Here is a 14,816-nt window from a genome sequence, read left to right on the forward strand (position 1 = left end):
CTCCCAGGAGACCCCTGGAGGTTTCCCGAGGGGGGCCACTAGGTGATTCCCTGCCTGTCCTCCCCCTGTCCTGGCCACTCAGTCTTCTCAGATTTGGATCCAGTGTTTTTTAAGCTGCCAGGACTTTTATATGAATTATCTTGTTTAATCCCCACTGCAGCCTTTCCCACAGGGGCATGGTAATCCCGGTGCCTCCCCCAGACTCACCAAGCACTTCCAGAACATTCACTCCGTCCTTCATTCCTTCAAAAATAACAGATACTTCGGAGCCTCTCCTGTGGACCTTTCTAGACACAGATACCTTTCTAGACACAGCCATGAACAGAACGAGAAACTCAGGAACCACGCAACAGTGTATTGTGTGGAATATTTATTTTCTTCTGAGCAGGTCAGGGAGGCCCCTGGGGCTCAATAGAAGGCGGGGAGTGCACAGGATCATCTTGTAGCTCTGGTGTCCAGAACACCCCTGGGGCCCCTCTCTGCCACCTCCAGGCCCCCTCCCCACATTCCCTCCCCTCTGAGCTTCCCACCAGACCACACACCTTCATGTCCTGCTTTGCTGCACTCACTCCTCGGCTCCAGAAACGCCCACAAGTCCTGCTGGCTGCAACCTTGTCGACATTTTTCCTACCCCCCAGACCCATGAGCACACTGTACCCCCAGTCACAGTCTCCTCACAAGCACAGATCTTAAAGTGGGGGGGGAGGAGTCGAGGTGGCGGAGGGGGTCTATGTATTCTGAAACCCAGCCAGCTCCATTCCCCTGGAAAAAACACCAGCCTGCAGGATACACTCCAGCCTCCCCTGCCTGCATTTTATTTTTATTTTTTTATTTTTATTTATTTATTTTTTTTTAATGATTTTTTATTATATTATGTTAGTTACCATACAGTACATCCCCGGTTTCCGATGTAAGGCTCGATGATTCATTAGTTGTGTATAATCCTGCCTGCATTTTAGAGCCTTTATTTATCGAGAACCTACTATGTGCGAGGCACTAGGGATCCAAGGATGAGCCTAGACCCACTCACAGACCTGACAGTCTGGTGGGGAGGACACCCAGTAAATCGCAGGCCCAGTAAATATGCAAAGGAAGGTGGACATGGAAAGGGGGCATCCAGCTGGGCCTGGGGTCCGGTAGGGGCCGCTGCGCAGGAGTGATGCTTGAATGGAGGTTGGAAAGAGTAGGAGTGGGGGCAGGTGAAGGGCTTACAGTGGAGAAAGGTGTTCCAGAAGTGGGAACACCGTGTGCAATGGCAGAATGGCAGAGCCATCCCCTCTCCCGAGGCAGAATCTTAGGAGTTGTTCTAGATGCTTCTTCCTTACCTCCCCCACCCCCACCCAATCCCTCACCCAGTTCCTATTGATTTTTAGCTTCCAAATAACTCTGATATCCATTCTCTCCTGTCCAAATCCATGATCCTATCCCTCCCCAGGGTGGCCAACTCCTCAGTGGACTTGTCTACTTTGGCCCTTCTAGTCACTTCCCCACATGGTGGTCACCATGATCTTTTCCAAGCATATAAAGTATTTCTAGGTGAATCTACTTGGTTCCTTCCTACGTTTTCCTACTTTTCTGTGCGCATTGCCCCTGGGGATGCATATGGCTGACCCAAGAGTAGAAAAGCTGGTTTGTGTGTTTCAAGAGCTGAAGCCCTTAGGGGAAGGGAATTCTTCCGCAGAGACGAGAGCTTGGCCCAGAACGGGAGGGGAATCTACCACCAGCTTCTCGGCAGGCTCCCCAAAGAGGAAACAGCTCAGGGTTTACTAGGCAGGCAGGACCACAGGCAGCTTGGAATATTTTCCCTGATCCCAAGCCCAAAACAGACACAATACCAGGATCAAAGGGGCCATTGAATCAAGATGACAATGTCTCAGCAGTGACCATGGTTGCCTGAGGGCTGGATATGATCCAACCTGTCCCTCTCTCAGCCACCACCCCCACCCCCCCCCACCCCAAGCAAATTTGGCCCTGCTAATATCCCGGAATGGTGGCCCACACCCAGGGGGATTGAAATCCAACTCATCTCCCACTGCTGGGGCAGACCAGAACATCGCAGAAATCATGGCGTTGTGTGTCTAAGTTTAGAGACTGACTTTCATAACTGCCATAATGCCATGCACATCCGTCCACAGCTGACTTTCTTTTTCAATCAATAATCCAATAATTCATTCAACAAATGTTTACTGAGCACGTGCTAATGCCAAGTATGAATCTTTTTTTAAAAAGATTTATTTATTTATTTATTTAGAGAGAGAATGCGAGCAGGGGGGAGGGCAGAGCCCAACTTGGGGCTCGACCCCACGCCCCCCAGATCACGACCTGATCAAGAATCAGACGCTTGGGGCGCCTGGGTGGCACAGCGGTTAAGCGTCTGCCTTGGGCTCAGGGCGTGATCCTGGCGTTATGGGATCGAGCCCCACATCAGGCTCCTCCGCTATGAGCCTGCTTCTTCCTCTCCCACTCCCCCTGCTTGTGTTCCCTCTCTTGCTGGCTGTCTCTATCCTGTCGAATGAATAAATAAAATCTTTAAAAAAAAAAAAAGAATCAGACGCTTAACCGACTGAGCCACCCAGGCACACTGAATTTTTTTTTAATGCCAAATATGAATTTTATTTTATTTTTTATTTATTTATTATTTATTTATTTTTTTAAAAAAGATTTTATTTATTTATTTGACAGAGACAGAGACAGCCAGCGAGAGAGGGAACACAAGTAGGGGGAGTGAGAGAGGAAGAAGCAGGCTCATAGCAGAGGAGCCTGACGTGGGGCTCGATCCCACAACGCTGGGATCATGCCCTGAGCCGAAGGCAGACGCTTAACCGCTGTGCCACTCAGGCACCCCCAAATATGAATTTTAAAGCTAGGGATATGGCAATTACATGGCCCTGTTCCTCAAGCAACACAAAAAACCAGAACCCCAAATCCCCTGTTTTCTATTCTCCAGTGGGGGAGACAGGCTGCAAACAAATAAACAAAGAAATAAATATGTAAGTATAAACTGTGATGAGTTTAGTGAGCAGGGTGTTGTGCTTGCTAGTAATTGGGGTGGGCAATATTAAGTAGGGTGGTAAGGAAAGACTTCAAGTAAGGTGACGTGTGAAGGATAAGAAGGAGGCAGTCATATGAACACCAGGGGAAAAGTGTCCCAGGCAGAGGTGATAGTGTATGCAAAGGCCCTGAGGTGCACAGAGGAAGCAAGGGGAGAAAGGCATGAGGTAGGTAGGCTGGGGTTGGTCCAAGCAGGGCCTGGTAGGGGATTTGGTCTTTATTCTAAGAAAAATGAGAGCCAGTGAAGGGTTTAAGGAGGGATAGACATGCATTTTTTTTTTAAAGATTTTATTTATTTATTTATTTGACAGAGAGAGAGACAGCCAGCGAGAGGGGAACACAAGCAAGGGTAGTGGGAGAGGAAGAAGCAGGCTCCCAGCGGAGCATGGGGCCCGATGCGGGGCTTGATCCCAGGACTCTGGGATCACGCCCTGGGCCGAAGGCAGATGCTTAACGACTGAGCCCCCCAGGCACCCCCTAGACATGCATTTTATAGGACTGTTTGGCTGCACAGGGGAAGATGGAGGGACAGACTGAGGGGCACATGGAGGAGAGGAAGGAAAATCGGCTTGGACACTACTGTGGTTGTGCAGGTAGGACATGATATCAGCTTCTGGCTGGGAGGTGGCCATGGCGGTAGAGAAAGGTAGATATCAGATACGTTTTGGAATTAGAATCAGCAGGATTTGATGAAGAATTGGATGGGTAGAGAGGAAGATGGGGAGGGAAAGGAAGGAGTCAAGGGCAATTCCTAGGTTTCTGAACAGACCAGCTGGGCGGGTAGTTGTGCTGTTTACTGAGGCGGGCAAAGCTGGCGAGGAACTCCCCCCCCACAAGGTACTAGTAGGGAGGGACAATCTAGAGTTCTTTTTTTAAAATTTTTTTTAAGGTTTTATTTATTTATTTGTCAGAGAGAGAGAGCACGCAGGGGGAGAGGCAGCTGCAGGTAGGGGGAGAAGCAGGCTCCCCACTGAGCAAGGAGCCCCATGCAGGACTTGATCCCAGGACCCTGGGATCCCAGAACCCCAGGACTCTGACCCAGGCAGAAGGCAGATGCTTAACCGACGGGGCCACCCAGGCGTCCCACAATCTAGAGTTCTGCCTGACGCACGTTAAGGTCGAGTTGCCCATGAGATATCATAATAGTCAACATTTGTTGAGTGCTTAACACGTGCTAAACACCATTCTAAGTGCTTTATATCTATTTACTGATTTCATCCTCATAAAAGCTGTATTATTTATTGATCCTTCTTTAGAGCTAAGCGCATTGAGCCACAGAGAGGTTAATTAACTGCCCACCATCACAAAGCTTGGACGCTGCCGGGCGTCGGTGCAGAGCTACCTTTTCTTTTTTTTTTTTTTTTTAGATTTTATTTATTTATTTGACAGAGATAGAGACAGCCAGCGAGAGAGGGAACACAAGCAGGGGGAGTGGGAGAGGAAGAAGCAGGCTCATAGCGGAGGAGCCCGGTGTGGGGCTCGATCCCATAACGCGGGGATCACGCCCTGAGCCGAAGGCTGTTGCTTGACAACTGAGCCACCCAGGTGCCCCTACCTTTTTTTTTTTTTTAAACACCTTTTAACATTTTAAACATGTGAAGGGGGATAAAATGGGGACCCCCTATACCTATTACCCAGCTTCAACAGTGATCAACTCAAGATCAATCTTGTTTCATCTACAACCCAAGTATGTCTTCTCCCATGTGTGTCTTCTGCACGTGATTTTGAAGTAAATCTCATTCATCATGTCATTGCATCTGTAAATATTTCAGTACGTTTCTCTAAAGGCTAAGGGCTTTTTTGTTTATTTTTTAAGCATAAAACCACCATATCATTTACACACTTTAAGAAGTCATAATTCCTTAAGATTATCGATTATCTACTCACCGTTCCAATGTCGAACTATCTTATAAATGCCTTCAACTTTAAGAGTTTGAATCAGGAACCGATGAATAGCCACAACTGTGATTGGTTGATGTATCTTTTAAGTCTCTTTTGATCTATAGATTCCCCTACATATTTTTTTCCTTGAAAAAGAAATGTATTTTTTTTGGTCATTGAAGAACCCAGTTGCTGTTTTGCTGACTATATTCTGTGTTACTGTGTTCCTTCGTTCCTCCCCCCTTTGCAAGTCCTGTAAATTGGTAGTGGATCTAGAAAATTGATCGGATTCAGATTTGATTTGTTTATTTTTCTGCAAGACTACTTCACAAGAGACATTGTACTTGATTTTTTTTTTTTTTTTTTAAACGGCAGCCCAGTTGTACTGGTTAGGACATCTTTGGCTGGAAACCCCAAGTCAAACTGGCTTAAGCAATAAGAAAAGCTGCATCTCCCACAACCTGAGATCTAAGGAGGGTGAGGACCCAGGGAACAGACAGTTACTCCAGAGCTCCAGGTTCCACCTCTCCAGACTGATGTCCTCATCATTGGCCTCATCCTCCAGCTCATTCTCTCTGAGGTTCAAGTTGGCCATGGAATTCCAGATGGCATCACCTGCCAGGACATTGTCCAAGGAAAGTCAGGGTGCTCTTTTATTAGAAAATGTTGAAGTCTATCCCTGCTGTCCCTCCCCTCCCCCCTCCCCTCCCCTCCCAGGAGACCTTCCCTCCTGTCTCATTGGCTGCAACTGTCACATGCCCACTGTAAACCAATCACCGAGAAGTGAATGAGATCAACCACCGTGATTGGTTTAGTCTAATTGGGAATTATCCCCAGGGCTGGGGGTGGGGTCTACTCCCCTTAGCCTGTGGTTGCATAAAACCGCTGTCGCATATGCTCACATCCTCTGTGTTTCAGAAGAAAGTCTGGAAGTGGAATTGCTGGGTCTCAGAGTATATTTATATCTTTATATTTATAAGAGACATTTTACTTTATTTTATTTTATTTTGTTTTTTTAATGATCAAATTGCCCTTTAACACTTGTATCAATATATACTTCCCCACCCGGGGAGAGGGCAAATGAGAGACAGGGCATGCAGCCTGGGTTCTAGCGGGCCAGACTGCCTGGGTTCAAAGCCCAGATCCCCTGTGTGAACTTCGGACAGTGTAACACTTCTGCGCCTCCGTTTTCCTATCTATAAAATGGAGATGATGATGGTACTACCACCATTCCGTCAACCCTTGTGCTTAAAAATTATTAGCTATTATTCCGTTCTCTCAGATGGGGTATCATCAATTGTTCCCAATTCCCTTCTCTGGTCTTCTCTGTGCCTCTTGGAGTCTGACTTTTACAGACTGTATCATTCTTGCCTTCTGAGGGTGAGAAGAGGGAGATGCTGAGCGGTTTGTGTCTCCCAGCTCCTGGTTTGTTAGTTTCTTGATACCTCAATATCCTTTACTGAATCCCCTAACTCCATGCATGCCTCTCTGTACATAGTCCCACCAGTACAGTCTAACAAATCCTGCTTCCTGTCAGGCCCTTGATGACACAATTATTCTTTGAAGTTTGCCAATCTGTTTAATTTAGAGAATTTGGAGAAATACTGTTTAACAGGGAAATTATGCATCTTTTCATATGTTTATTAACATAATCATTCTTTTTATAATTGCTTCTTCTCCTTTGCCAATTATTCTATTGGGTTATCATCCTCTTTTATTGATTTGCAGAAACTCTTTTTATATTAGGTATAGTAACCATTTTTCTGTCATATATACTTATTTGTCAGAGAGAGACGATATATATAGAGAGAGAGAGAGAGAGAGCGAGCACAAGCAGGGGGCGTGGCAGGCAGAGGGAGAAGCAGGCTCCCCACTGAGCAGGGAGCCCGATGCAGGTCTCTATTCCAGGACCAGGACCCCGGGATCATGACCTGAGCCGAAGGCAGACACTTAACTGACTGAGCCATCCAGGTGTCCCTTTCTGTTATATATGATACAAATATTTTTCATTTCTTGCTTAAGTTTGAAATTCATTTTTCCCCCTCTGTATAAAAAGTTTAAATTGTGGTAAAAAGCACACAACATAAACTTTACCACCTTAACCACTTTTAAGTATACAGTTCCGTAGTGGTAAATATATCCACATTGTTGTGAAACATATATCCAGAACTTTTTCATCTTGTAAATCTGAAACTCTATACCCCTTAAATAATAACTTCTAACTCCCCATTCTCCCCTTCTCCCTGCCTTTGGTAATCACCATTCTACTTTCTGTTTTTATGAATTTGACTATTCTAGATGCCTCGTGTAAGTAGAATGATACAGTATTTGCCTTTTTGTGATGGTTTACTTCACTGAGCATAATGTCCTCAAGGTTCATCCTTGTCGTAGCAGGTGTCAGAACTTCTTTCCTTTTTCAGGCTGAATCACATTCCAATGCATGGATAAACCGCATTTTGCTCTCCATTTACCTGTAAATGGACATTTGCATTGTTTCCACTCCTCGGCTATTGGGATCAGTGCTATGAACATGGGTATGCAAATATGTCTTTGAGATCCTGCTTTCAGTTCTTTTAGGCATAGACCGAGAAGTGAAATTGTTTGATCACGAGGTAGTTTTATTTTTAAATTTTTTTTAAAGATTTTATTTATTTATTTGACAGAGATAGAGACAGCCAGCGAGAGAGGGAACACAAGCAGGGGGAGTGGGAGAGGAAGAAGCAGGCTCATAGCGGAGGAGCCTGATGTGGGGCTCGATCCCATAACGCCGGGATCACGTCCTGAGCCAAAGGCAGCCGCTTAACCGCTGTGCCACCCAGGTGCCCCTTATTTTTAATTTTTTAATTAAAAATTTTAAATTGATCTTATTATCAGGATTGTTTCTTTAATTTTTTTGAGAAGCCACCATATTGTTTTCCATAGCAGCTCTACCATTTTACATTCCCATGAACAGTGCATAAGGGTTCCAATTTCTCTACATCTTCAACAACAGTTTTTTGGGGCACCTGGGTGGCTCAGTCGTTGGGCGTCTGCCTTCGGCTCAGGGTGTGATCCCGGCGTTCTGGGATCGAGCCCTGCATCAGGCTCCTCCTCTGGGAGCCTGCTTCTTCCTCTCCCACTCCCCATGCTTGTGTTCCCTCTCTCGCTGGCTGTCAAATAAAGAAATAAAATAAAAAAAAAATTGGGGCGCCTGGGTGGCACAGCAGTTAGGTGTCTGCCTTCGGCTCAGGGCGTGATCCCGGCGTTATGGGATCGAGCCCCACATCAGGCTCCTGCGCTAGGAGCCTGCTTCTTCCTCTCCCACTCCCCCTGCTTGTGTTCCCTCTCTCGCTGGCTGTCTCTATCTCTGTCGAATAAATAAATAAAATCTTTAAAAAAAAATCAACAACAGTTTTTTTTTCCTTCCTTCCTTCCTTCTTTCCTTCCTTCCTTCCTTCCTTCCTTCCTTCCTTCCTTCCTCTCTTTCTATAGTAGCCTTTTTTTTTTTTTTTAAGAGGCTCCATGTCCAGCGTGGAGCCCAATAGGGCTTGATCTCATGACTCTGAGATCAAGACCTGAGCTGAGATGTAGAGTCAGATGCTTGACCTGCTGAGCCACTCAAGCCCCCCCATGTAGTCATCTTAATGGGGGTGAAGTAGTGTCTCATTGTGGTCTTGATTTGCTTTCCCTAATAATTACTGAGGTTGAGCATCTTTTCATATGTGCTTATTGGCTATTCCTGTATCTTCTTTGGAGAAACATCCATCCAAATCCTTTACCTGTTTTTGAATTGGTTCTTTCTGTAGGTGTTGAGTTTTTTAGGAGTTCTCCATATACTTTGTATATTAATCCCTTAGCGGCTTTATGATTTGCAAAAATTTTCTCCCATTCTGTGGGTTGTCCTTTCACTCTGTCCATGGTATCCTTTGATGCACAAAGTTTTAAATTTTCATCAGGCCCAATTTGTCTATTGTTTTTTCTTTTTCTTTTTTTTTAAAGATTTTATTTATTTATTCGACAGAGATAGAGACAGCCAGCGAGAGAGGGAACACAAGCAGGGGGAGTGGGAGAGGAAGAAGCAGGCTCATAGCAGAGGAGCCTGATGTGGGGCTCGATCCCACAACGCGGGGATCACGCCCTGAGCCGAAGGCAGACGCTTAACCACTGTGCCACCCAGGCGCCCCTACTGTTTTTTCTTTTGTTACCTGTGCCCTTGGTGTTAGAGCCAAGATATTGGTGCCAAGTACAATGTTGTGAAGCTTTTGCAGTATGTTTTCTTCTAAGAATTTTATAGGCTTAGCTCTTTAGTTTTTTAAGATTTTATTTATTTATTTGAGAGCAAGAGAGAGAGTGAGAGAGAGAAAGCATGAGCAGGGGGGAGGGGCAGAGGAAGAGGGAGAAGCAGACTCCCCACTGAGCAGGGAGCCATGTAGGGCTCAATCCCAGGGCCCTGAGATCATGACCTGAGCTGAAGGCAGACGCTTAGCTGACTGAGCCACACAGGTGTCCCTCTTTTTTTTTTTTCTTTTTCTTGGTTTAAGATTTTATTTATTTATTTTAGAGTGAATAAGCAAGCAGGGGGAGGGGCAGAAGGAGAGGGAGAGAGTAGAGAGAGTCTTAAGCAGATTCCGAGCTGGGCGCAGAGCCCAACACAAGGCTGGACGTCATGACCCTGAGATCATGACCCTGAGATCACGACCTGAGCCAAAACCAAGACCCAGATGCTTAACCGAGCACCCTACGCCGGTACCTTGAATAGGCTTAGCTCTTATGTGTCGGTCTTTGATCTATTTTGTGTTAATTTTTGTATATGGCATTATATAAAGGTTTAGCTTCTCCTGCATGTGGATATCCAGTTTTCCTAGCACCATTTGTGGAAGACACTGTTCTTTTTTTTTTTTTTTTTTAAGGTCTTATGTATTAATTTGAGAGAAAGAGTGAGCAAGAGAGAGAGAACGAGAGCATAAGCAAGGGGAGCAGCAGAGGCAGAAGCAGGCTCCCCACTGAGCAGGGAGCCTGATTCAGGGCTCGATCCCAGGACCCTGGGATCATGACCTGAGCCGAAGGCAGACACTTAACCAACTGAACCCCTCAGGTGCCCCGAAAGAGATTGTTCTTTCTCCATTAAGAGTTCTTGGCACCTTTGTGGAAATCATTTGACCACATATGAGACAGTTTATTTCTGGGTTCTCTATTCTGTTTCACTGATCTATTTGTCAGTCTTTCTGCCAGTGCCAGACTGTTCTGATGACTATAGCCTTGTGATATGGTTTGAAATCGCCAAGTGCAGGCCCTTCAACTTTGTTCTTTTGGCACCCTGGATGTGAACCTTGTCTCTCGTTTACTGAGCACCAGCTCCCTGCTGGCATTAGGCTAAGCTTGGGGCATACAAAGGTGAACCGGGTGCTTAGGGCCCCTCCCTAGCAGAGCCAATGGTTTAGGGGCAGGAAAAAGACACAGTAAGAGATCATTCTGGAAGGTAGCATGTGAATTAGCGTGTATGAGCTTCCACTATGGTATGTGGTCACCCGCGCCCCATGTGCAGAAGGTGCCGGCCTGGCTCATCTTGAGATCCTTGCACACAGACCTCAGGTTCAGCTGTGGCTTTATGAGCAAGCGGACATGTGCACAGTGGGTGGTAGCATTGGTTTTTTTTTTTTTTTTTTTTTTTTATTCGACAGAGATAGAGACAGCCAGCGAGAGAGGGAACACAAGCAGGGGGAGTGGGAGAGGAAGAAGCAGGCTCATAGCGGAGGAGCCTGACCTGGGGCTCGATCCCATAACGCCGGGATCACGCCCTGAGCCGAAGGCACACGCTTAACCGCTGTGCCACCCAGGCGCCCCGAGCACTGGTTTTGATGAGTGTCCGCACCCCGTGCTAGATGACGCAGAAGAGATTCATTCTAAAACAAAGTCGGGAAAACGGGGGGGTTGAATCATGCTCAAGGGAGATCATACTGCTTTGCTCCAAAGTGTCTTCAAGTAGAAATGGTCAATGAAGTGAGAAATTGTTGAGAAGACAATGCAGTTTTGTGTTGTTTTTTTTTAGGTGTCCTTTGTTGGGAGTGTAGTTCTGAAACATTTGTTCATATTGGGGTCTCTGTGTGTGTGTGTGTGTGTGTGTGTGTTTTAAGCAGGCTCCACGCCCAGTGTGGAGCCCAACACAGGGCTTGAACTCACAACCCTGAGATCAAGACCTGAGCTGAGATCAAGAGTCAGACGCTTAACCTACTGAACCACCCAGGCCCCCCTGGTCATATTGTTCTGATTATGCTTATGTTATGACCAGAGGACAAGAAATGCTGTGGGATTGTTTAAAAGTGGGAAGGGAGTCTGGTACAGACTGGCAAATGTCATGGTGGCGTCCTGGATGGACGGCACTCTGTAGGAACAGGCTGACTGTCAGGGAAGCTTCCCTCAGGTGAGACACGAAATGACCTCTAAGCTTGCCAAGAGGGGTGAGGTAAGGATGGGGAAATTTGCCAAGAACAGAGAAGAGCTTGTGGTGAGGCCCAGGGCCTGGAGAGGGCAGGGTTCATGCAGAATTGAAGGATGTCCGGACGTGTCGGGCCTTGGGGGTTGGGGTGGGGAGGAGAGGAGACAATATGGAGGTGATCACGGCTCTGCCCCTGGAGGGGCTCTGGAGGCATCCATGGGGTCTGGGTGGGATCCTAAGAGCCATATGGTGGTGAGGGGGGTGGGGGGCTAAGAGACTGGAAGGATTTTCCCATGTGGTCAGATTCAGGACTAGGTCACATGAGTAGTCACTTGGCTCTGCTGAGATGAGTGACCTGGAAAGGGGCATAGCCAGGTTGGGGGTGTGGAGAGGGAGCCTGGAGGCAGGACACCCTCTTGAGGCTGTTCCTCAAAGATGGCGGTGGCCTGGTTGGAGTCATGGAAGCAAGTGGGGAAGAAGATAGGTGGACACATCTAGACAATGACCAGGTTGATAGGTAAGGGGCTGGTCATTGGCAGGTCGTGGCTGGGCCTGCAACCTAGTTCCATCAGCTGGTGAGCCTTGGTGGCCTCATTGTGCAATGCCTACCTTGCAGGGTTCTTTAGGGGGATCAAGCGGAGCAGCGACAGTGTCACCTCTTGTGCAGAAGAGAGTGAGATGTGGCCAGTGACTTGCCCAAGGTCGCTCAGCCAGTGCTCTCGCTCTCTTCACCTGCTCCGCAGAGCGTACTTGTTTTGGCACACATGACCTTTATTGGAGCCCTGCTAGGGGAGGGAGAAGGAAGGTACTGTCTGTTCTTCTAGGCCTGCCACAGACCTTGAGGGAACCACAATAAATGCTGTGTTTGTTTGATAAAGCACTTGGCTTTTGGTCTCAGCAGGAGGAAGAGCTGGAACAGGTGTGGCAAGAGCAGGGCCGCCCGAGGCGCAGCAGTGGGAGGTGGAGTGGGACAGAGCCCCAGGGCCTGGCAAGGGGTGTCCAGCGCTGCGGATTTTGAAGAAACCCAGAACTTTCTCACGACCCAGCCATTGCCCTCATTTCCCAGGCTCCTGCCTGGCTGACGAAACCAAAACACGAACAGTACCAGCTCACGTTAATGTCGTGTGCCTAGGCTTGGGCCAGGCGACAAAGCAAGCAGGTGTGCCTCCTTTCCACACACAGGTGCGGGCCTGCTCTGGGTGCTGCAGACAGACAGAAGCTCAGGACAGTTCCTCTGACCTTGGGGGATGACCTCCTGCAGGAGAGGTCTGACAGGAAACAAAACAACATAGCGCTGTGATGGGGTGAGATGAGACCCCGGAGGGTGGCTCAGCTAACCTTTCACACAGCCTGATGCTATTATCATACCCATTTTGTGGATGAGGAAGCCGAGGCTCAGAGGCTCAGAGGAGTGAATGGCCCTGCTCACCCGGTCGGTTTGGTTCTGACTAATTTTCTTCAGCAGGGGGTGATAAGGATAAACATGGGGGATGGACAAGACAAGTTAGAGGGGGCCCTCGTGGGTCACCTGGTTCAACCCCCTTGCCGAAATGGTGGAGAAACTGAGACCCCGAAGCAGAAGGCAACCAGAGAGAGGCACCCAGGAGAAGGAATGGATTTAGAACCCGCTGACTCCCAGCCTCTCCTCTAAGCCTGAAGGAGCTTTCCTGGACCCCTCCTGTGAGACTCCCCCAGCTTGAGATCTGTAAGCTGCCGGAGACGCCACCCCTCTTAGACCCTAAACTCCAAAAAGCAGAAGAACAGGTTGAGTTAGGACAGACCCTGAAGCCAGGCAAGGGTGTGTGTTTGGGGGGGGGGGTGTTGGGGGAGCATTGGATGGGGTAGGATACCTCACTACACCCAGGAGGCCCCAGGGGAGCCCAGGTGTGGGAAGAGACCAGGGAGCCAGGGGAGGGCTGAGGGCCCCCCAACCAAAGGTCTGCCCCCCTTCTCTACCACAATCCTCTGGCTGGGTGGTCCTGGGGATGGCCTGCAGTGGGCAGGCTGGCTGCGGGCCCCAAGCTGCAGCTCCGGCCTAGCTTGGCCAGGAGGCACTAAGCTCAGGCTGCCTTCTGGAAGCTGGTGGTAAATGAATAACCTTGCTCCCACCTGCAGGGCTCTCTGGGACAAAGAAGCCACTCCGCGCCCCTCAGTTCTGTCTTGGCCCAACCTGACACCCCCTGGCACGCCCATGGCCAGAGACTGTGGAGGTTTAAGGCAGATGCAACCCCCTTAGCCCTTCTGACCCCCTTCCCAATGTCATCCCAGACAGGCCCAGAGAAACTTCTCAGTTCCCTCCCTCTCACCTCCTATTGCTGAACCTTTCCCCACTCGCCCCTCCCTGTCCCTGAGCCCCCTCCCTCTCACCGAGACCCCCCCACAGAGTCCTCCCACTTTCCTGAGACCACACTCCCTCTCTCTAGCTCTCCTCTGCCTCGCTCATCTCCTCCCCTTCATACTCAGTGTCACTCTCCCCCTTTCCTCCCCCCACACTAGGCTAGAAGAGTGGTTCCCCAAAGACAAATCAGGATCCCAACCCCAACCCCAACCCCTCGTCCTTTCCTGGAATCTTACAGAAAATAACCTCCTTCCTCTTCCTTGGGTCATAAAGGGTGACAACATGTCCGTATTCTTTAACTAGAGAATTTTGGGGGAGCCGAGTGGAGCATTTTACTGAAATATCTGGTGGCCACTGGGACCTTCTGCTTCAGCTTTGCCGCAGCCAAAGCAGTTTGAGATACAATAACTATTTGGAAACAATCCCAAGTCTCTCCAAGCCCAAATACCTGTCCCTTGACCCTCGATCCCTGTCAACCTGCTAACTTGGCCGAAACTCCCTTTATAAGCGAAGCTCTTGGATGCTCGGTGTACGTGTTCCAATTTTACTTCTCATCTCCCACTGGCCCTTCTGCCCGCCCCGTCTGCCCCCACGCCTCTTGCCAAGGTCGCTGGGGACCACCTTGCTGCTTCGAATCCCCGGGCTCCTCTTTAGGCCTCGTCTGGCCTGACCACTTCCGCAACCTCCAACACCCTTGCCAACGCCCGTCTCTTGACCCTTTTTTCTCTTTGGTTTCTAGACTGACCTCATCTACTCCCCTGGTTTCGGGTGCCACCCGTGTGCTAACAACAGCCGCGTTTACCACTCCTGAGTCCCAGGTCTCTCTATATGTCCTGCCACTTCCTGGACGTCTCTGCCTGGAGGTCCCCCGGGCTTGCCAAATTCCTTGCACCCAAAACTGAACCCATCATCTTGCCCCAGTAACCCGGTCTCCTGTTTTGGTAAATAGCACCACCGACCAATCAGTGACTGAGGGCAGAAAACTGGGGTTATCCTAATTTTCCCCCCTCTCCCTCACCCCACATATCCAAACGCTTCTCAAGCTCTGGTCTTCTGGCTTCCTCCCAGCCCCTATCAGGCCCTGCCCCTGGCCGCACTGCCCCTGCCTTCTTTCTGGCTGCACGATCTCAA

This window comes from Ursus maritimus, unplaced genomic scaffold (assembly GCF_017311325.1).
Source record: "Ursus maritimus isolate PB19 unplaced genomic scaffold, ASM1731132v1 scaffold_2, whole genome shotgun sequence".
Taxonomy (NCBI): Eukaryota; Metazoa; Chordata; class Mammalia; order Carnivora; family Ursidae; genus Ursus; species Ursus maritimus.